This window comes from Schistocerca serialis, chromosome 9, assembly GCF_023864345.2.
Source record: "Schistocerca serialis cubense isolate TAMUIC-IGC-003099 chromosome 9, iqSchSeri2.2, whole genome shotgun sequence".
Taxonomy (NCBI): Eukaryota; Metazoa; Arthropoda; class Insecta; order Orthoptera; family Acrididae; genus Schistocerca; species Schistocerca serialis.
The window spans coordinates 428,174,326-428,196,404 of NC_064646.1; positions in this window are offsets into that span (position 1 = coordinate 428,174,326).

The following is a 22,079-nucleotide window of genomic DNA, read 5'->3' on the forward strand; positions in this document are numbered from 1 at the left end:
CTATTGTTATTAGTGTTTATTTCATGAAATTTTGACATGAAAACTGATTTATTTCAACCTACTAATTATATCAAACTTGTTACTACCATCTGTCAAATTAAATTCTGTAATCAGAGTTACGAAAGCATATAGATTTCAATTGTAAGTTTAATTATGCACAGGTCAGACAATACATAGAAAGTGTTCATAATTGTTGCATGTTATATAAGCTTTAGTAGCAGTAGCCACAGGGGCAATGCAGTTGAGTTAGTTCCACGAACGTTGAGTCAGTCCTGGGTGAGATTTCATGATGAGAAGTATGTGTATGTATTAGTAGAAATAAATAGGTGAAACATCAGTTCCAATGTGTCGCTTCTTCATTTAATAATTATTGTACCACAAAAACTGTCAGGTTAATGATGTATATGGGTACCAGGCATGCTTCAAAAAGGAAAAGTTATTTATTTATGAAGAGCTACACTATCCTTTCAATGAAAAGCAGATACATAAGTATTCAAGCTTTTTCCCAGAAGCATTGAAACATTATGATGCCATGGTCAAGAGAGCAGCAAATGGCAGCCTGGGCCACAGGATTTACTACAAAAAAGCTCACACTGTCCTGTGCCAGCACGCAGACAGCTGCCACCAGACTGTGCAAAGAATGGGCTGCTCAAAACAATAGTACACGGGCTGAGTATGGAGTCTTCCCCAGGAACTGGAACACCTTAGAATGATGGTGTTCTGGAAAAACAGTTTCTGGGAAATGCAGATTAGATGCACTTTGCACCCTGCCATTACTGTACAGCCCGTGGAGGTGGAAGAAGTTATAGAGAAAGAGGCAGCCACAGTCTTTATATCATATGCTGTCAAATGAATTGGAAATATCGAGTGCATACGAAAAAAGCAGCAAGTAAAAACCATGTTCTCCCTGCCCAACAGAACAGAAGCATTACAGGGAAGCAAGAAGGATGGCCTTGCTTTATGGAAGGCTGGGGCATACCAGATTCTGTGCCCATGTGGCAAGACATACTGTAGACAAACGATGTACACTGTGAAAGACTGGTCCTAGAACACCAGTGGCACACTCGACTAATGTGTCCCTATCAGTTGTTGGTTGCAGAGCACCGTTTGTCCTAGACTCATTTGATGGAGTACAAAGTATTGTATCCTGCCTAGTTGTTTAAGACTGGGTGTCTAGGAAACCTGCTTCTTGGATCGCTAGACAACAATTCAAGCAAATTGTATTAAAGAGTTTTACTACAGAAAATAAATGATAATACTTAACTTTGAGAAATACATAGATGTGTCACAAGCAAAGGGTGACATGCAATATAATCAATGCCTTCAGTATAACGATTCCAATACAAGTGAAGTAATACAGTGACTGCTTCTATCCAGGTCACTGGTCTTGACACTTCTGCAGAACTGGGCTGTGACCAGTCGGCATGGTGCTTATGTTCTCTTCGCTCAGAGGTTGCTGCCATCACATTTTTGTCCTAGAGAGGGGGTCAGTCAGTGTGCAATTGGCTGACATCATCTTCACAGCTCTCTCTGCTCTGTCATTCACAACTGGCATACCGGCACTTGACTTTACACTGGAACTTTCCTCCCCCCTCAAAGCGATGGACCATTGTCATATAAGTTGTTCGACAATGGTGGTGGAGGCAGCAGTGTGGATGCTCTGAGGGACTGAAATGTGTGGATGCAGGGGTCAGGCTTCCAGTCATACCCTGCCATCTGGCCTTCGCTCTGGCAGAAACATACCCTGGAAAATGACCAGAAGGGTATGTGTCCACCTCCTGAGGCCCACAGTAAGATGTAGAAGGCATCAGCTGCTGTGGCATGGGCAGTCCAGCTCCATCGGTAGGATGAGAGGAGGCGGAGGAGGCAAAGGCTCCATCTCCATGGGGTTCATGATAGAAAGTGTACAGGCATAAAACCTGGGTAATAGGCCAGCAAAGGTACAGGTTCTCTGTGTCCAATCCAACAATTTGGAAAAAATTTATGAAGACATGCTGTAGTAGTTTGTGCACTATGGGCTGGTACCACAGATTCCTCCTTGTCTGCAGAGGATCATCATCTAGCATCTTTGGAAGATGGTCTGTTTGGAGGCTGTGATACTCATGCGTGTTCAGTATTCTGTCCACGAAACATAGATCTATTAGCTGATGATTCACTATCCCATACCACACATTTACACTCCATGGATGCTGACTTTCCACCTGACGAAGCCAACGGGAATTGTCAATAGACCAATAGTGCATGTTTTGGCAGTTTACCTGGCCATGACTGGTAAATGTAGCTTCATCACTAAACAAGACACATGGTAAATCTGGAGTGTCCTGCCTTAAAGCCCATGTACAGGAGTTAACATGATTCTTGAAATCATTTCCATGCAGCTCTTGATGGAGAGAGATGCGGTAGGGATGGAACCGATGTCAATGGAGAATGGATAGGACACTTACCTGACTCATGCGACTTCCTCGTGTGATTGCACAGGAGCTAATGTGCAGATCAACTGCAACAGCAGCAAGAACATTGATTTCCCGCTCTTCTGTCATCATTTTTTCCTTCTTTTATGTTGTTTAGGTGTTACCCTGCCACTTTCACATAACTGCAAGTTGCAGTCCACTCAAGGAACACGTAAACACACTGCAAGCAAACATAATAACACTATACCTAGCAACTATGCAGACTGAATGGTTCAAACAAGTGTCAATGTGGGAACTTTTCAAAATATGATATCTCATGAATGACTTGCACTAGAATCATGCAACAAACACCACTGACATTCTCATTTACCCTACTTTTAGTTCGTTAATGTCAACAGGAATTTTTCCATTTAAAAAGTGTATGTTTGCACAAAAAATACACTTGCTAAGTGTTTTTACAATCTGTTTATTAGCTAACACTATGAGCTCCTGACTGCCAATCCATTCTGTGAAAACCACACATCAGTAATGCTTTCCATTTCCAAAAGATTTGTGGTGTGTTACATCTGAAGATTTCTCCCATTAAGAATGACATGCTGTGTTCTATTTCCTAGGAACAGCTCAGTTCATTCACAAAGCTGATATTCCAGACACTTGTCTTTTGTCAATTAGGGCACAGTGTGTAAGAAAGTCAAGGAACGTGAACTAACCTGGTTGTCAGTATCTACTGCATTCTTAGTCTTGTGTATGAACAGAGAAAGCTGGGCTTCACATGGCTAGCGTTTGCAGATTCATGTTTATTCCTACATGGGAGATTTCCAGCCAACAGAATGGTTATAACACACAAGCATGAATCATGTTACAGAATTCTACCACACACTAATGTCAGTGAAGTGATCTATAGTTGCATGCTTATATTTGACTTGGAATGCTTCATTCCTCCAGTGACCTATGATAGGCTGCTGCTAGAAAGTGAGCAAGGTCTTTCATATACTCTGTGTAGAATCGATAGGTGTCCCGTCAGGTCCAGTTACCTTTCCTCTGTTGAGTGAATTTAGTATATTTCCTATCCTGCCGTCACTTACTTTGATATCTGTCATTTTATTGTCAGTGCTCTTGAAAGAAGGAACAACAGTACAATCTTTCTCAGTGTAACAATTTTGGAAACAGCAATTTAGTATTTCAACCTTCTCTCTGTCATCCTCTGTTTTGATATCAGTGTGGTCACTGAGTGTCTGGACTAAAGGATTTGATCCGCTGATTGATTTAACTTAAGACCAGAATTTATTAGGATTTTTTGCCACATTAATAGACAGAATTTTACTTTCAAATTTGTTGATAGCTTCACACATGGCTCTCCTTATGCTAATTTTGACCTTGTTCCATTTTTGTCAGTCCATGAGTCTTTACCTACATTTAAATCTGTGGTGAAGCTATCTTTGTTTTTGGAGCAGTTATCTAACATATTGTACCACAGTAGCAATTTTACTATCTGTCACAACTCTATCCAGCTCTTGTGTGTAAAAGATGTGATGTACAATACTCTTAAACTTTGTCATTTGCACTCAACATTTTTAGCCTCAGAAATGATATTTGAGCTTGACTCCTAAGGTAATATGAAACTGTTTCTTGTCACATTCATGAAGCAGAAGTATCTTCTTACCTTTCTTTACATTCCTATTGACACTCACTATCAGCTGTGCAAAAATAGTCTTACAATCACCTGTTCTCTACTCTATAACAACTAAGTTGGAAAGACTGAGCCTATTTGTAGCCAGAATACTTAAGTCATCGTAGGGTAACACTTTAAGAATTAGCGAATTTCGTACTTGATGTGTGAGGTTTTTGTATGCTCTGGAAAAAGAGACAGTCAACTAAAGATGAAATGAGTGTCATCTCTATGTGAAAAATAAAACTTGAAATAAAAATCCATGAGAGATGCAAATGCCATCTGGGTGTGAAAGATGAGAACTGTATAGAAAATCTGTGACAGATGTCATGGACATCACCTGTGAGTGAGTGAAAAAAGTTTGGAAAAAACCAGACAATATTTTAAATATGTGGCATTTGCATAATTATAAAAAATACAATGTTCTTTGCTTTAGGCGCATATCACTACCATTACAGAATTTTTGTGTTTTTCTTTTAATGAAATGCACAGAGAAATATATATTTTTCCAACTCCATCTCATTTTTAACATCTCATGATATTAAAAATGAGATGTATTCAGGAAACATTGTTTGATGTTGTAAATAGAGAGAGAGAGAGAGAGAGAGATAGTGTATTTTGTTGGATATCATGATTTAACAAATGTACCTGAACAAAAGCAAATATTTTTCATTATCCAGATAGCAGCCTGCTACTTTTTTAAAGATTTCTGTTACAGAGATAGAGACAGAGGAAGCAGTTAACTGTAAATCAAACCATCACATTGCACTTATGGAAACTGATTACAATTTTCTTGTCAGAGAGCAGTCTAGTGGGTATTTCAAAGTCTATGCATCAAATGTCTAGGTGCGATACACCATGTCATGGGGAACAACTTCTGTTAGAAAGAAAATGTTCACCAATGCTTCTGGTGATGCTAGGTGTGTTTTTATTGAATTCTCTGACCATGGGATGATGAGATTTCATAGAAATAGCAGGGCCTACTAACCTTGTGTGTTACATATACATACTAGCTACCTCAGTAAATTGATAGAGTGATTTTAAACAAGAAAACCATAAGAATGAGTGTTCTAAGCAGAGAAAGGTATTGTTAATGCAAATCAGGAACTCAGCCTACTCCCTTTCATGCAGAGCAAAAGACTGACTTAAAGACAGTGTGTCTATGCTTTGCTCTCTCTCTCTCTCTCTCTCTCTCTCTCTCTCTCTCTCAGAGGTATAACCAATATTAGAGACTACTTCCCAGCATGTGACATGAGAGATTCATTAACTTTTTTTTAATGGATACATACATATTTTTTGCAATCTACAAACTGATGCTTATTACACTCTATATTTGCCACAACAATTTGCAAGACAAAAGTGTCTTTCTCACAAAATACAGATTGTAACTTCACTGATCTCTGAGGCAAACTCACATTACTTTCAAGTGCAGGTTTTTGGGCCAGTAGCCTGTCAACCAAATTTTCCAAATATTTTACTACATTTGTTTGCTTTACAGATGAAGTCCAATTGCGTGGTTACCACTGTTGTAGTGTTATTGTTACAAATGTAATAGCGTCATTACACTATTGCCCTCATGAGTCTGTTCTCTGATCAAAATGCTGAAGGTAATTTTTGGACAAGGTATTTATAAAATTTCATGTTTCCCTGTCCCTAAAACCTGGCTTTATCATTTAAGTCTCCCAGTCTGTAGCTGAGCAATTGAATTCTCCCCCAGTACTATAACATGACCAGGAAATAATTTACACACAAACTTCTCCAAGTTTTCCATGAAATGCTTGGTCACTATAGCTCCTGAGGTAGCAGGCTTATGAAAGAATCAGATCATCATGTTTAATCCACCTTTAAAACTTATCTTCATCTAAATTATTTCGAATGTGTTCTACACTCAGTATATACTAACATATTATTTATTGCTACAAATGTGCCTTTACAACAGGTGTCTAGCTAAAGTATACAATACATAATGGGTGTTCAAAAAGTTTTGCACAGTTGTCTCTAATTTTTTTAATTTTTGCAGGAGGAGAATGAAATTTTTTGTGACCATACTTGGAACATTTAGCTATACATAGAGCCTACTAAATGTAGCCTCCATCAGCTGTGACACATCTGGCCCAATGTTCTTTACATGATGTAAATGCACTTTGGTAAAATTCTGGGGATTGGCTTTTACACCATCACTTGACACAGGAAATACGGTCTTTCTCACTGTCAAATGTATTACCGCGCAGGTGGGCCTTCAGATGACCAAAGAGGTAAAACTCAGACGGAGCCAAGTCCAGACTGTGGGGGAGATGAGGAACAATTATCCAACCCATTTTCCTGATTTTCTCCTGCGTCATAAGGGCTGTATGGGGTTTGGCATAGTCATAGTGAAGTCTGATGAGCTGACCCTGAAGCTGTGGTCTGTGGGTCTTGATGGCACATTGCAGCTTGTCCAATGACAAACAGTAATGGTCCTGGTTAATTTTGGAGCCAGGTTCCAAAAAGTCAATGAAAATGACACCACACTGATCCCAGAGGAAGGAGGCCATTACCTTTCAGCCTGCTGTTCATGAAAGTCTTGGTTCCTTCTTCCGTGGGGAACTCAGATGACACCACTCCATGGATTGGGTTTTGCTCTCAGGTTCAGACCAAAACAACCATGTTTCATCCTGTTTCCACTCTTCAGTAAAGGTCTTCAGGAGACCCTCTCACACATTCTTCCTCATTGTTTTTATTTGTCTTGTCAATAATCTAGGCACCCAACGTGCACAGATTTTTCTGTACCCTAGTGACTGTACCAGTGACACCACACTACCCATTGACAAACATGTCATTTCAGCAAGCTGTCGTGTCATCACGTCTGTCATTTTGGACGATTTGATCAATGGTCTCCTTATTCACATCACTCATTGCCGCCAACGGTCTACCACAGATTGTCCAGTACAGAGGAATCACCTTCTTTAAACCTCTGCAACCACTGCTGGATACTTCTGCGATCCATTGTGTCCTCCCCATAAACAGGGAGCAACTTCCTGTGAATCGATGTGGCAGAGTCGTCACTGACCATTGTCGCAACCTGGCATCTACTACATGGGCCATTATGGCTCACCTGTAGATAAAAGAAAATATTTTTATACACTGTTTCATAGCTAAATGTTCCAAGTATGTTCACAAAAAATTCCATTCTCCTCCTGCAAAAAATAAAAAAAATAGAGATGACTGCACAAAACTTTTTGAACACCCTTTGTGCATTCAAATTGCAATTTAAAATTTCATCACTATTGACATCTGGTTTCAACAAACTGTCTGTTGCTGCTAATACACATATGGGCATTATTACTGATTACAAGTGAGTAGTTCTGGGACCTATCCATGGACGCTATGGCATTTAACTAATACACTTTGAAAATTTTCTTTCACCATTGTGGTATATTGAATACTATATGGGGAGTCAAATGAAAATGGGACAGATGCAGAAAAGTAGGTAAACTGTTTATTATTTCAAAAGTAATCACCATAACTGTTAATATATTTATCTCACTGGAGACAAGATGACCAACACCTTCATGGAAATATGTTTTAAGTTACCTACATAACCACAGTTGTATCCTGTGTGCACCTATTCATCTGAAGCAAATCAATGGGCACAAATGCTTTCTTCAGGGCTCCAAAAATACAGAAACCCATGGGGAGAGATAGGGACTTAATGAAGGATGTGTAAGAGCTTCCCAGTGAAACTTCAGCAGCATACTCAAAACAACCTCGGGAACACATGGGCGGGCCCACTTGTTGCCAAGGTTGTTTCAATTACACTGCAGAAGTTTTGGTGGGAAGCCTTTGGAGCCCTGAAGTAAGACATTCATGGCTGTCGATTTGCTTTGAACAAAGAGGTGCATGCCTGCGTACAATCATGCTTCCATAAGCAACCGCAAACATTTTTCCATGAGGGCATTTCCCATTTTGTCTCACAGTGGGATAAATATATTAATGGTTAAAGTAATTACTTTTGAGGCAATAAATGGTTTACTTACTTTTTTCCCCTCTGTCACATTTTCATTCGATCACCCCCCCCCCCCCCCCCCCCCTCTCCTATACTCTCTGTAATTAATGATCTGATTTTCTTCCTTCTCTGATTAGTGTTAAAACTGCAACTGAGGAAGTAATAGAAAAAGAAAAGACAACATGCATTTTGCATGTGTGCCTCACTTTTCATTGTTTTTAATCACTGCGACCATTGTCATCTATGTCTCTGCAGTCATTGTCAGTGTCTGACTCATCTGGTCTTAGAATGATGATGGTGGAATCAAAGAGACCTTCAATTAAAATTTTCTTGTGTGTCTCCTCCCATAACTGCTCTGCATGTCAGCCATGCTCAAGGAGTTATGCTGTCAAGTGCTGTGTGCAAAAGCCTCTCTGCATCGGCTGTTTTAAATGCCGTGTTTCATTCTGCAACATACCCTGTCACTTGTGCCCATATGAGTTCTGTCAAATTGTACTGGCAATGATATGGTGGCAAAGGCAAGAGTGTGTGCCCATTTTCCTGTGCAATACAATAGATTTCACTCACTTTTACAGGAGACTTACGAACCCCTAAAAGATTCAACAATTCAGCACGAGTTTGACTGGCAGTGTGCGCTATCTTTTTACTCACAAGCCACAGCATGACATCAGCCTTTTTTTTTTTTTTTTTTTTTTTCAGCAACTTAGAGATAACTCACATTGTCCATAATAACAACCGAGTTTGCATGCAAGTAAGAGAGAAACTGTTTCCTAAACAATGATTTAGATGTCTGAGTTGATTTCAGAATGATAACAGCCTGAATTGTTCCTTTTTACCCAGAACACTTGATTTGCTTTCTGGAATGAATCTGGAAGCAGAACCAGCACGAAATACAATTATTTGTCCCCCTTTACCAACCGGTACTTTAAAACCACTGGAAGCATTGCTGAGTTTCCAACACACTTTTCTTGCATGATTCTGGTTTACCCATGTTTCATCCAAGTAAAAAATGTTCTGTTTTCCATTTCCTTATTTCAAGAGTACTTCTTACAAACTTTGCCCTTGAAGCAGCGATGTTACAACATTCCATTAAAACTTTTGTCCGTCACTTGTATTTGCATATTTGAACTCAATGTGTTTCAGTATTCATTGCAATGAGGTAACACTGCCTTTACAATTTATAATTTCACACAATTTCAATGTAATTTTTTTGACAGTAGGAAATTTGCCTGTCTTGTACATATTTAGCACAACTCGTCTTATAGCTGTGTCAAGATTGTCTAAATTTGTGATAGGCTTCTCATGACTGTGATGTTTTCCTGGTGATCTGAAAACTGGGCTTCCACTGGTCTGGACAGATACATTACCTGACAATCTGCTGGACAGTTCTCAAGCTGACACCATGCGCTTCTGCTGTGTGTTCCAGAGATCGAGCAACATCTGTGATAGGTCCAGCATTTTCTGCTTCACACTTGAAGAAAGCGTCTTTCCTGTAAATTATGTTTCTTGCTGGTTTATGCAGAATTTGTTGCTTACTATCACGATCCGCCATGACATATCACAACAAAGTGAATAAAAATTTACTGAATAACTGCCACAATCACATTTAACAGTTGCACTGACCAAGACGTTCACAGTAGAGAGCTGAGAAAACTACTGGAAGTTCATTGGCTGTCAGAGGATGACGTCATGCCAAGTGCAAGGAACAAGCCTGAACTCTACCGCCTTCGTTCATGGCTCCAACATAGCACTTTGTTGGTCACTTTCGGGTCTGCTGAGCACTGTTGGGAATCAGGATGCACTCAGCCCTTGTGAGACCAGTTGAGGAGCTATTTGACTTAGATGTAGCAACACAGGTCAGGAGAGCAGAGTGTTGACCACATACCTCTCCATATCTGCAACTGGTGACACCTAAGGGCTAAGGATGACATGGTGGCCAGTCTGTACCATTGGGCCTTCACTGCCTGTTCGGATGGTGTTTGTATTTTATTTTTCCTTAGCTATACCTCAAATCTCACAGAGTCTGCTGACAGAGCATGATCTGATGTGCCATTCAGAATCAGATCAGCTTGTTCTGATGATTTCAGTCCAATTCTAGAGGTCCTGCAGCTTTTTTCTTATTTGTGTTTCAGGCTTGAAACTGACATCTTACCTGCTTGAAACATTCTGGTTTGGTTTTCCACATTTGCCTGTGTTAAAATTGTAGTCTTCCATTCACTGCTTTCTTCTTTACAGGATCTGGGATAACTACACGAAAACTACAAGTGACTGACAAAAATGCCACATATCAGTGGACAGAGCATCTCTCCAAGCTCTGATTCGTAATATGCACCATGGTGTAGTTAACAGCATAGTATTAAGTGGAAAGGCATATCACAACATGAAGAAAAATCATTTGCTCCATACTGTTGCATCGAATTACTTCACACCTGCAGATATGCAACCAATGAACTGATTTCCAAAGTGGACTGCTGTTGCTGTGTCTTCCTGGGCAGAAAGCGATTTCAACGAATTGCACACACATGCTCTTGTGCTAGTATTTACATCTGTCAGATCGCAGACAGGGCCCTTGTTTACAAAACTGTTCATGAGGGGATGGCTGGATGGTAGTACCCAATGGGCATAATATTTAGCAAGCAACCACACTGCCATCATCAGGTACACTGATGAACTGGCTGTTTAGAAGCCGGTGCTGCGCTTTTATCTCTTCCCACCTTTCCTCTGATCTGGCACAATGTCCACTCCCTGTACGTCCTCCCCCACTCCTTCCACTGACATGATGCTCCAGCCTCGTTCATGCCTAGTGTTGTGTAGTGGTGACATTTCCACTGGTGCTCTGCCTATCCCTGAAGTGGGTTCATTGTGGCATAGCTTCTTTCTCTTCTTAATCGGTCTATGTGTTGGTTTCCAAGCCTTTCTAATGATGTAGTCACTATTGTCCGGTAAGATACGACAGAGTCTATGGAAATGCCAAGTAAAACAGTCTTCCATTCCATCCAGCACCTGAAACACAGGCATTGCTTGATATTGTCATAGATTACCTCAGATTACGGAAATGATTTCCTCATGCACCTCAATTCCATACACCAAAACATGTATTACCATGGAAGTCAAATAATATGGAATGCTCCCATTTCTGGGTGTCCTGATAAAAAGGGCAGAGGGCATGAGAAACTCAAATATGTTCAGTTAGAAGACGCACACCAACCCATACCTACATGTGAACAGCTGACATCATCTGGTACAGAGGAATAGCATGTTCAAAACATTGGTACATAGGGCTTGTACCCTCTCTGACAATGTGAACCTCAAACAAGAATGTAATTATCTGAGGTTGGTGGTCTACATCTACATCTACATCCATACTCCGCAAGCCACCTGACGGTGTGTGGCGGAGGGTACCCTGAGTACCTCTATCGGTTCTCCCCCCTATTCCAGTCTCGTATTGTACGTGGAAAGAAGGATTGTCGGTATGCTTCTGTGTGGGCTCTAATCTCTCTGATTTTATCCTCATGGTCTCTTTGCGAGATATACGTAGGAGGAAGCAATATACTGCTTGACTCTTCGGTGAAGGTGTGTTCTCGAAACTTTAACAAAAGCCCGTACCGAGCTACTGAGCGTCTCTCCTGCAGAGTCTTCCACTGGAGTTTATCTATCATCTCCATAACGCTTTTGCAATTACTAAATGATCCTGTAACGAAGCGTGCTGCTCTCCGTTGGATCTTCTCTCTCTCTTCTATCAACCCTATCTGGTACGGATCCCACACTGCTGAGCAGTATTCAAGCAGTGGGCGAACAAGCGTACTGTAACCTACATCCTTTGTTTTCGGATTGCATTTCCTTAGGGTTCTTCCAATGAATCTCAGTCTGGCATCTGCTTTACCGACGATCAACTTTATATGATCATTCCATTTTAAATAACTCCTAATGCCTACTCCCAGATAATTTATGGAATGAACTGCTTCCAGTTGCTGACCTGCTATTTTGTAGCTAAATGATAAGGGATCTATCTTTCTATGTATTTGCAGCACATTACACTTGTCTACATTGAGATTCAATTGCCATTCCCTGCACCATGCGTCAGTTCGCTGCAGATCCTCCTGCATTTCAGTACAATTTTCCATTGTTACAACCTCTCAATATACCACAGCATCATCTGCAAAAAGCCTCAGTGAACTTCCGATGTCATCCACCAGGTCATTTATGTATATTGCGAATAGCAACGGTCCTATGACACTCCCCTGCAGCACACCTGAAATCACTCTTACTTCGGAAGACTTCTCCCCATTGAGAATGACATGCTGCGTTCTGTTATCTAGGAACTCCTCAATCCAATCACACAATTGGTCTGATATTCCATATGCTCTTACTTTGTTCATTAAACGTCTGTGGGGAACTGTATCGAACGCCTTGTGGAGGTCAAGAAACACGGCATCTACCTGTGAACCCGTGTCTATGGCTCTCTGAGTCTTGTGGACGAGTAGCGCGAGCTGGGTTTCACATGACCGTCTTTTTTGAAACCCATGCTGATTCCTACAGAGTAGATTTCTAGTCTCCAGAAAAGTCATTATACTCGAACAAAATAAGTGTTCCAAAATTCTACAACTGATCGACGTTGGAGATATAGGTCTATAGTTCTGCACATCTGTTCGACGTCCCTTCTTGAAAATGGGGATGACCTGTGCCCTTTTCCAATTCTTTGGAATGCTACGCTCTTCTAGAGACCTACGGTACACCGCTGCAAGAAGGGGGGCAAGTTCCTTCGTGTACTCTGTGTAAAATCGAACTGGTATCCCATCAGGTCCAACGGCCTTTCCTCTTTTGAGCGATTTTAATTGTTTCTCTATCCCTCTGTCGTCTATTTCAATATTTACCATTTTGTCATCTGTGCGACAACCTAGTGAAGGAACTACAGTGCAGTCTTCCTCTGTGAAACAGCTTTGGAAAAAGACATTTAGTATTTCGGCCTTTAGTCTGTCATCCTCTGTTTCAGTACCATTTTGGTCACAGAGTGTCTTGACATTTTGTTTTGATCCACCTACCGCTTTGACATAAGACCAAAATTTCTTAGGATTTTCTGCCAAGTCAGTAAATAGAACTTTACTTTCTAATTCATTGAACGCCTCTCGCATAGCCCTCCTCACACTACATTTCGCTTCGCGTAATTTTTGTTTGTCTGCAAGGCTTTGGCTATGTTTATGTTTACTGTGAAGTTCCCTTTGCTTCCGCAGCAGTTTTCTAACTCGGTTGTTGTACCCCGGTGGCTCTTTTCCATCTCTTATGATCTTGCTTGGCACATACTCATCTAACCCATATTGTACGATGGTTTTGAACTTTGTCCACTGATCCTCAACACTATCTGTACTTGAGACAAAACTTTTGTGTTGAGCTGTCAGGTACTCTGTAATCTGCTTTTTGTCACTTTTGCTAAACAGAAAAATCTTCCTCCCTTTTTTAATATTTCTATTTACGGCTGAAATCATCGATGCAGTAACCGCTTTATGATAGCTGATTCCCTGTTCTGCGTTAGCTGTTTCAAATAGTTCGGGTCTGCTTGTCACCAGAAGGTCTAATATGTTATCGCCACGAGTCTGTTTAACTGCTCAAGGTAGTTTTCAGATAAAGCACTTAAAAAAATTTCACTGGATTCTTTGTCCCTGCCACCCGTTATGAACATCTGAGTCTCCCAGTCTATATCCGGCAAATTAAAATCTCCACCCAGAACTATAGCATGGTGGGGAAATCTACTCGAAATATTTTCCAAATTATCCTTCAGGTGTTCTATCACAACAGCTGCTGAGCCAGGGGGCCTATAGGGACATCCAATTACCATGTCTGAGCCTGCTTTAAGCGTGACCTTCACCCAAATCATTTCACATTTCGGATCTCCGTCAATTTCCTTCGATACTATTGCACTTCTTATCGCTATAAACACGCCTCCCCCTTCACTGTCCAGCCTGTCTCTGCGGTATACATTCCAATCTGAGTTTAGGATTTCATTACTGTTTACGTCTGGTTTTAGCCAACTTTCTGTCCCTAGTACTATATGGGCGTTGTGACCGTTTATTAATGAGAGCAGTTCTAGGACCTTTCTATAGACGCTCCTGCAGTTTACTATTAGCACATTAATATTGTTATTCCCTGTTGCATTTTGCCTACTCCTACCTTGCCGCATCTCAGGAGGCGTCTTGTCGGGCCTAGGGAGGGAATTCTCTAACCTAAAAAACCCCCATGTGCACTCCACACGTACTCCGCTACCCTTGTAGCCGCTTCCGGCATGTAGTGCACACCTGACTTATTCAGGGGGACCCTACATTTCTCCACTCGATAGCGGAGGTCAAGAAATTTGCACCCCAGATCTCTGCAGAATCGTCTGAGCCTCTGGTTTAAGCCTTCCACTCGGCTCCAAGCCAGAGGACCGCGATCGGTTCTGGGAACGATACTACAAAGAGTTAGCTCTGTTTCCACCCTGCGAGCGAGGCTTTCCGCCTTCACCAATTCTGCCAACCGCTTGTATGAACTGAGGATGACCTCTGAACCCAGACGGCAGGAGTCATTGGTGCCGAAATGAGCAACAATTTGCAGTCGGGTGCACCCAGTGCGCTCTATCGCCGCCGGTAGGGCCTTCTCCACATCTCGGATGAGACCCCCTGGCAAGCAGACAGAGTGAACACTGGCCTTCTTCACCGACCTTTCCGCCCAACGTTGGAGCTCCCAATAGCTAATAAACCACTCCCCCCATGTGCCTGCTCGGACCTTGCTGAAGGAGCAGCCACATGTCCACTCACAGGCAGAGCGGGTGATGCCACACGGCCAGCCTCCACATTTACCCTCCGCCTCGTGTGCCGCGAACACCGCTGAACCCGCCACTCCCCTTGGGGAGAGGGTGGCCCAACCGCGCCCGGTACCCGCGAATATGTCTCGACAGCAGGGACAGTGGGTGAAGCATGTAACACCTGGGGTGTACCTTGCGACGCACCAGACCCCCCACTGCCACTACACTCCGAGGCAGTAGCCTGAAGACAGCTGACCATGGCCATCAATACGCTCAGCTGCTCGCGAACAGTGGCCAGCTCCTCCTGCGTCCGTACATAGCAGTCACACATCCTAAGGAATCAATTTACTGAAGAGAGTTAATCAACTTTTAACTAGACTGCTAATTCACTAAAGGCGGCTGATTATTGACTAAACTGCGATTGCTAGCCACTTCTTGTAGAAAACAATGAAAATAGGACTACCTGTCTCTGGACTGTATTGAAAACAAACACTAGCACTACTGGCACTATGGCTGATTAAAGGGACTCTCTCTGACTGTATTCAAAACAAACACGAAATCTATGGAACGCTATTAATAGCACTCGACAATTAAAGCTTCCTAAAAGCCAGTAAAATGGCTACATAGAGTGGCAAAATTAGGAGAACTCCGTATCCTACACTTACGATACAACTGGAGGAAATGGAAGAGGCAGCTCAGGAGGATGCAGCCATTGCATTTCTCAGTTTTGTGAGGCGTTACCTGCACAAAAAAAAAAGGTTGAATTCTTCAGAAACATCAAGTGAAGACTGTCTTCCATTCAAAAAATAAATCACAGGCAGTGCTGGGGAAGACAATCTTGGATTATGAAAATCTGAGGTCTATCAGATACTCTGGCAATGTGGCAAGTAATATATAAGTTAGACAGTGTGGACTGTCACAGATCATTGCAGAAAAACACCAGTGGTATACCATATTGCAGCAGCGTGACAAATTGGCTGTCACCGAACATTGCCTTTTGAAATTACACAAACGGATTATAATCATACTACGGTTCTGACACAGACATCTAACTTCTGGGATTGAGTTATTTAATAATCTATTGAGAGTCAAGTAAGGGAACTGCTGATCAACTGCGATAGTGGCTACATCGTTAATATGGCTTGGGATCAGCACTTAGTCTGATTCAGAAGAGGAAGGAGGTATCACACAACCAACTGACTTTGGGAGTATGCAGGGCAACAGTAGATGTGCTGTCAATACACATCACTGGGCATGAACCAAGCATGGAACAACATGTCAGCTGGAAGAATGGGAGAAGAGCTGCTGGGCATGGACAGCAGACAGAGCAGCAGGTCAGGAGGGATGAGAGAAAATTGCCATGCCAGCTATTAAGCATCAATTCATCTGACAATAGTGAAATGTCACATCAAAACACCTTCAGCCGTCTAAATTTCCAGTTGTTATTTTATTTGAGCAACCATTTTCAGCACTACATCACACCATATTCAGGGCCCCTGAGCAACACGTAGGAAGAATCCCACCTCATATCCAGTCAAACCAGGGGCCAGCACTCAGTGACTGGCATCCATAGATTTCTACTTGACACGGTGACCTCTTCAATCATCACTTGCTGACTAACAGTCAGAAAACGGTGATCTAAGGGATCGGTGTGTCAAGCAGAAATCTATGGATACCAGTCACTGTATGCTGGCCCCTATCTCAACCGGACACAAGGTGGGATTCTTCCTTATATGTCGGTCAGGGGGTCTTTAGATGCATGACATAGTGCTGAAACTGGTCACTCAAATAAAGTAACAACTGAAAATTTAGATGGTGAAGGTGTTTTAAATAAATTTCCTTTACTTCACATCAATGGTCACAAATTTCTTTGTCATCAGACTACTGGTTTGGTCTATAATGACCAACTTCAGATCTGCAGCAAAATTTGGGAGAAACACAAATACACTAGCAGATTGTCTACAGCTTAAAACAATAAAATAGACCATAATGAAAAGTATCACTGACATACATGTGCACTTTGAATATGAAGAGGCATACCTGTTTTATAAAAACATGTCCTAATCTACTGGAGCCATAGTAGCATCGTCAAACGCTAAGCACAAAATCAGCACCACCATTGTCAAATATACATAAATAACTATTTGATCATGAATTATTCCCAGAAAAGCTGAAGAAACATAGTACCTACACTGACCATCTGTAATGTGAAATAAAAACTTGCTCTGTCCACTGATTTCTGTTTGTTTTGTTTATGTCTTGTAGTTTTTCATTGGCATCTTCTGAAACCCCAGAGGTACTTAAGAATAACATTGTATTTGTACACGATTTGATAGGTCTGGTTGACTTTACAGCAAGTATTTGTTGGCAGAGGTGCTTGCAAGTATGGGTGCTAGTACCTGCTTCCACCGATGATACTCGGATAGAGAAATTAATAGTCTGCTAAACTTGTAGTCACAGCAGCAAAATAACATTGAAAATATTGGCGGCTGTGTAAACCAACATGGGTCAAATGGCGCCAAGCACTATGGGAGTTAACATCAGAGGTCATCAGTTCCCTATACTTAGAATTACTTAAACCTAACTAACCTAAGGACATCACACACATCTATGCCCGAGGCAGGATTCGAACCTGCGATCATAGCAGCAGCGCGATTCCAGACTGAAGCGCCTAGAACCGATCAGCCACAGCAGCCAGCAGACCAATATGCTACTTTTCCTTCAGTATAAGGGATTCTCTTTGTGATTTTGATATCTTTTCCTTTCAATGAGTGCTGACCACTTGTGACTACAGACAGCAAGATTCCCAATGCAATTAATGCTGGACAGAGACGAAGAACATGGTGTTCAAAGCTCACGAGGTGATTTACCACAAGCAGTCTGATCTTTGTAATTTATAGTGTTGTGCCCACAGAACTGACATTATGAGCAACACATTGGATTTGGCACATAGTGATTACCCAAGACGAATACATCCACCAGCTCTGCTCTACTCCGATATGACTTAAATGATGAAATGAAGGTGAATGCAAATTGCAGCTGTTTTCTCGCATGGCATCCAATAGTTTCATTACACTTTGTATGTAAAAAACACTTTCATCTTCTCAACTCTTGGATATCTGTCCCTGTCAAATCTCTGCATGTTTAGCAGCTTGTGAAGCTCTGTAAATATTGGATAATCGCTAAGCAATCTTGACTTTTGTTATTGGCTGGTCTGCAGAGAAGCAGATGCTTCTACAAAAAAATTTTTGGTGTTTCCATCTGCAGCTAGGGATATAGAAGTCCACCCAAACAGAACTATATTTGCTGGAGCATATTTTATACAACTGAGCTGTGTCATGTTTCCCAGAGTGTGTTGCTAAAGACTCTTTCATCACAGCCACCAACAATCTCATTAGTTCATAGTACACTTTTCTTGTCTTTTTCAAATGGGGTGATGGGTGTGGTTAAATCAAGATCCTCACTGCCTGTGCCACAATGCTCCACATCACATTAGCATCAGTGAAGTGTTCACAGAGCTTACAGTAGAAGGTGGTTGACAGCACTTGTCAGTTTGCAAACCAGTAGCCGGTCCGCAAAGACCATGTTCTCTTAGGCACTTGCCAGTTGGGGCAACCCAACAAGCACGTGGCCACAAACACAGTGAGCATTATCCTCCACAATGGTATATCACCTGGGAGGACACTCATGACGCCCTGCCCCCTCCCCCCTCCTCCCTCGCCCAACAACCTCAAAGTCTGACAGGAAGTGAGTGTGCGAGTTACTGTTCCTGCTAATGAGCCTCCCCGCCCCCCCCCCCCCCCCCAAAAAAATCATTTAGAGATGTAACTGATCTACAGGCAGAGCCAACAATAAAATTACTCTCTATGTCAACAAATATGCAATTAGTATTTTGGTTGAAGCAATTTTCACTTGTAACTAAGTCAAACTGTCCCATCCAACCATATGCTGGACATCTTGAACCTCTTGTAACTCCAACTACATTCTTGCCCTGTCCTGTCATGTCATCAGTTTCTGTGAAGAAGTGAAAGATCTTGTAAACCAGAATAGTTCATGTCTAATCCATGGCTATATTACAAAGAAGAGAGTGCCATATATAATGCATCAGGCCTTTTCACAGTGTTCTGACATAGCAAGTTGGTAGTATTCCATCTGTAGTGACTTCAACTCATATTAACAACAATTATTTTTCCTTTGCTTATTTGTCAAATTTTGTCCGTTTTCTAAATTGTGTACAGGTGGGAGGGGAGTTCAAATACTCCAAAATGTCAATTAAACTGTTTCCCACTTAGATTCATTATTCAAGACAATAATTTTGACATGCTAATCGAAATACTGCATTTAGTATTACTGGCAAATCAGTTAATTAAAAGTAGTACATAACTGAAAATTCCATCTCATTATATGACAGGCAAAAACCTTGTGAGAAAATATATATTTCCGGGCATAGTGACACTACTGGTTTTCCATCCAAGCCCTTAATATACATACGGCTGCTTCTCTTTTTTCCAGAGTCTCTAATTTTCCTGTAGGTGGTATCTATCTTCCCCCTATTGAAATGTGCTTCTAAAACTACATTCGCAAGCCAACTGTATGGTGCATGGCAGAGGGTACCCTGTACAACTAACAGAAACTTCCTTTTCAGTTCACCTGAAGTAGAGTGAAGGAAAAATAGTCTGTCTAAGCCTCAATATGAGCCCCAATTTATCCTACCTTATCTTCATGGTCACTATGTGAAATGTATGTTCGTGGCATGGCTCCCCATAAACCATGGACCATGCCATTGGTAGGGAGGCTTGCGTGCTTCAGCAATACAGATAGCTGTACCGTAGATGCAATCACAGCGGAGGGGTATCTGTTGAGAGGCCAGACAAACGTATGGTTCCTGAAGAGGGACAGCAGTCTTTTCAGTAGTTGCAGGGGAAACAGTCTGGATGATTGACTGATCTGGCCTTGTAACATTAATCAAAACGGCCTTGCTGTGCTGGTACTGCGAACAGCTGAAAGCAAGGGAAAACTACAGCCGTAATTTTCCCCAAGGGCATGCAGCGTTACTGTATGCTTAATTGATGATGGTGGCCTCTTGGGTAAAATATTCCGGAGGTAAATTTGTCTCCCATTCGGATCTCCGGGCGGGGACTACTCAGGAGGACGTCATTATCAGGAGAAACAAAACTGGCATTCTACAGATCAGAGCATGGAATGTTAGATCCCTAAATGAGGAAGGTATGTTAGAAAATTTAAAAACGGAAATGATAGGTTAAAATTAGCTATAGTGGGAATTAGTGAAGTTCGGTGGCAGGAGGAACAAGACTTTTGGTCAGGTGAATACAGGATTATAAATACAAAATCAAATTGAAGTAATGCAGCTGTAGGTTTACTAATGAATAAAAAAAATAAGAGTGCGGGTAAGCTACTAAGAACAGCATAGCGAACACATTATTGCAGCTGTGATAGACACAAAGCACATGCCTACCATAGTGGTAAAAGTTTATATGCCAACTAGTTCCGCAGATGACGAAGAGATTGAAGAAATGTATGATGAGATAAAAGAAATCATTCAGATAGTGAGGGAAAATGAAAATTTAATAGTCATGGGGGATTGGAATTCAATAGTAGTGCAGTGGCACCACTGTTAAAGATGGGAAAAGGTTAGCTTTGGTGCAGTATTTCTGAGCACACAAGTTACAGCCAGGTGCGGGCCTGTTGACAGTAAGTTATGCTACCAGCGGTTGCGAAGTAGAATGGAGACCACAGGGCGGTAGACCTGCTGAAAAGAGTAAATGCAGTGGCTTGTATGGCACATGTTACAGGCAGAAGGAGCCCACTGGCCTACCTAGGCATTACGAGTACATGACTTGGAGCGGGGCGTTAACAAAACAGAGGTGCACAGCCGCGTATATATAGGTGCTGGTTCACTAACAAGCATTCAAGTGTGCCAGCTCTCCTGGACTGTGGGGCATGTCACACCACCGGCTACATGCAGCAGCAGATGGGGCGCCAGCGTTCCAGTCCACGGCAGGTTGCTGGTTCGACCCTCTGAGGTCAACACATGGTCCGCAGCCAGCCAGCGGCGGGCCCCGCCATATTCCGCTACTGCAGGCAGTCTTGTTGGCTTCTAACACATTCCGAAGGCATCCTGAGGTGAGGGCCGCAGATTTGGATGCCGGATCACAGGCGCTTGTTGTCACCATGATCTTAGCCATGCCGGCGAGGAAGCACGCCGTGGGCGCCTTGCCGCTTCCCAAAAGCGGCACTGAGGTGACAGGGCCAAAGACCGCTGAGTCAACTGCCGGCACCTCCCGACATTGTCACAACTCCGCGGCCATATGAGGCCAACACACAGCTGTGCACTGTACGGGTCGCTGAGGCAGCCATTCCACACTAAGCCATTTTGCAGACAGCGAAGTGGTGTCCTCAGCATTGTGGGACCCGGAGACGCAGACTGAGGGGAACGAGGCCTCTGTAGCTGAAAATAAGAAATCACTTCAGAAACTCAGACGAGTTTTAATATGGCACATCCCAACAGTTTCCATCCATGTCCAACATCCCCTCTACATTTAGAGTCACAATGGTGGGCGTTGTCTGTACAGTACGACGTTGTCTGTACAGTACGACGTTCAGCATTGTGGGACCCGGAGACGCAGACTGAGGGGAATGAGGCCTCTGTAGCTGAAAATAAGAAATCACTTCAGAAACTCAGACGAGTTTTAATATGGCACATCCCAACAGTTTCCATCCATGTCCAACATCCCCTCTACATTTGGAGTCATAATGGTGGGCGTTGTCTGTACAGTACGACGTTCAAGTCCATCACCTGCATTACAATCACAAAATGTGGTGAGAGTTGACCGATTTTTCTTTTTGAGTGTTGGACGTTTTCTTTCTTTTCTTTTGTTTGTGCTCTGAATATGGCTTCTGGCAGGTCATTTTAGATGTTTTGTATAGGCTTTTTTTTTTTTTTTTTTTTTTTAGAATAAGTGCTAGTGTGTTTGAGGCAGTAAGATGTTGTTTTCCATGGCATTGGATTACTTTTGTATTGGTTTATGATGATACTGAGTATGATGGTACAGACCTGTAGGAAGTCAGGTTATTCTTGTACTTAAATGTTTTGTTTCGGGACTAACTGTGAACGAAAGCAACACAATGGCAGAGTCGGGGACGCAAGGTGTGTCGGACCCAGAAGCGGTACAGATTTTGTGGGAAAAGGCAGCACAACTGACAGCAGACAATACGCAA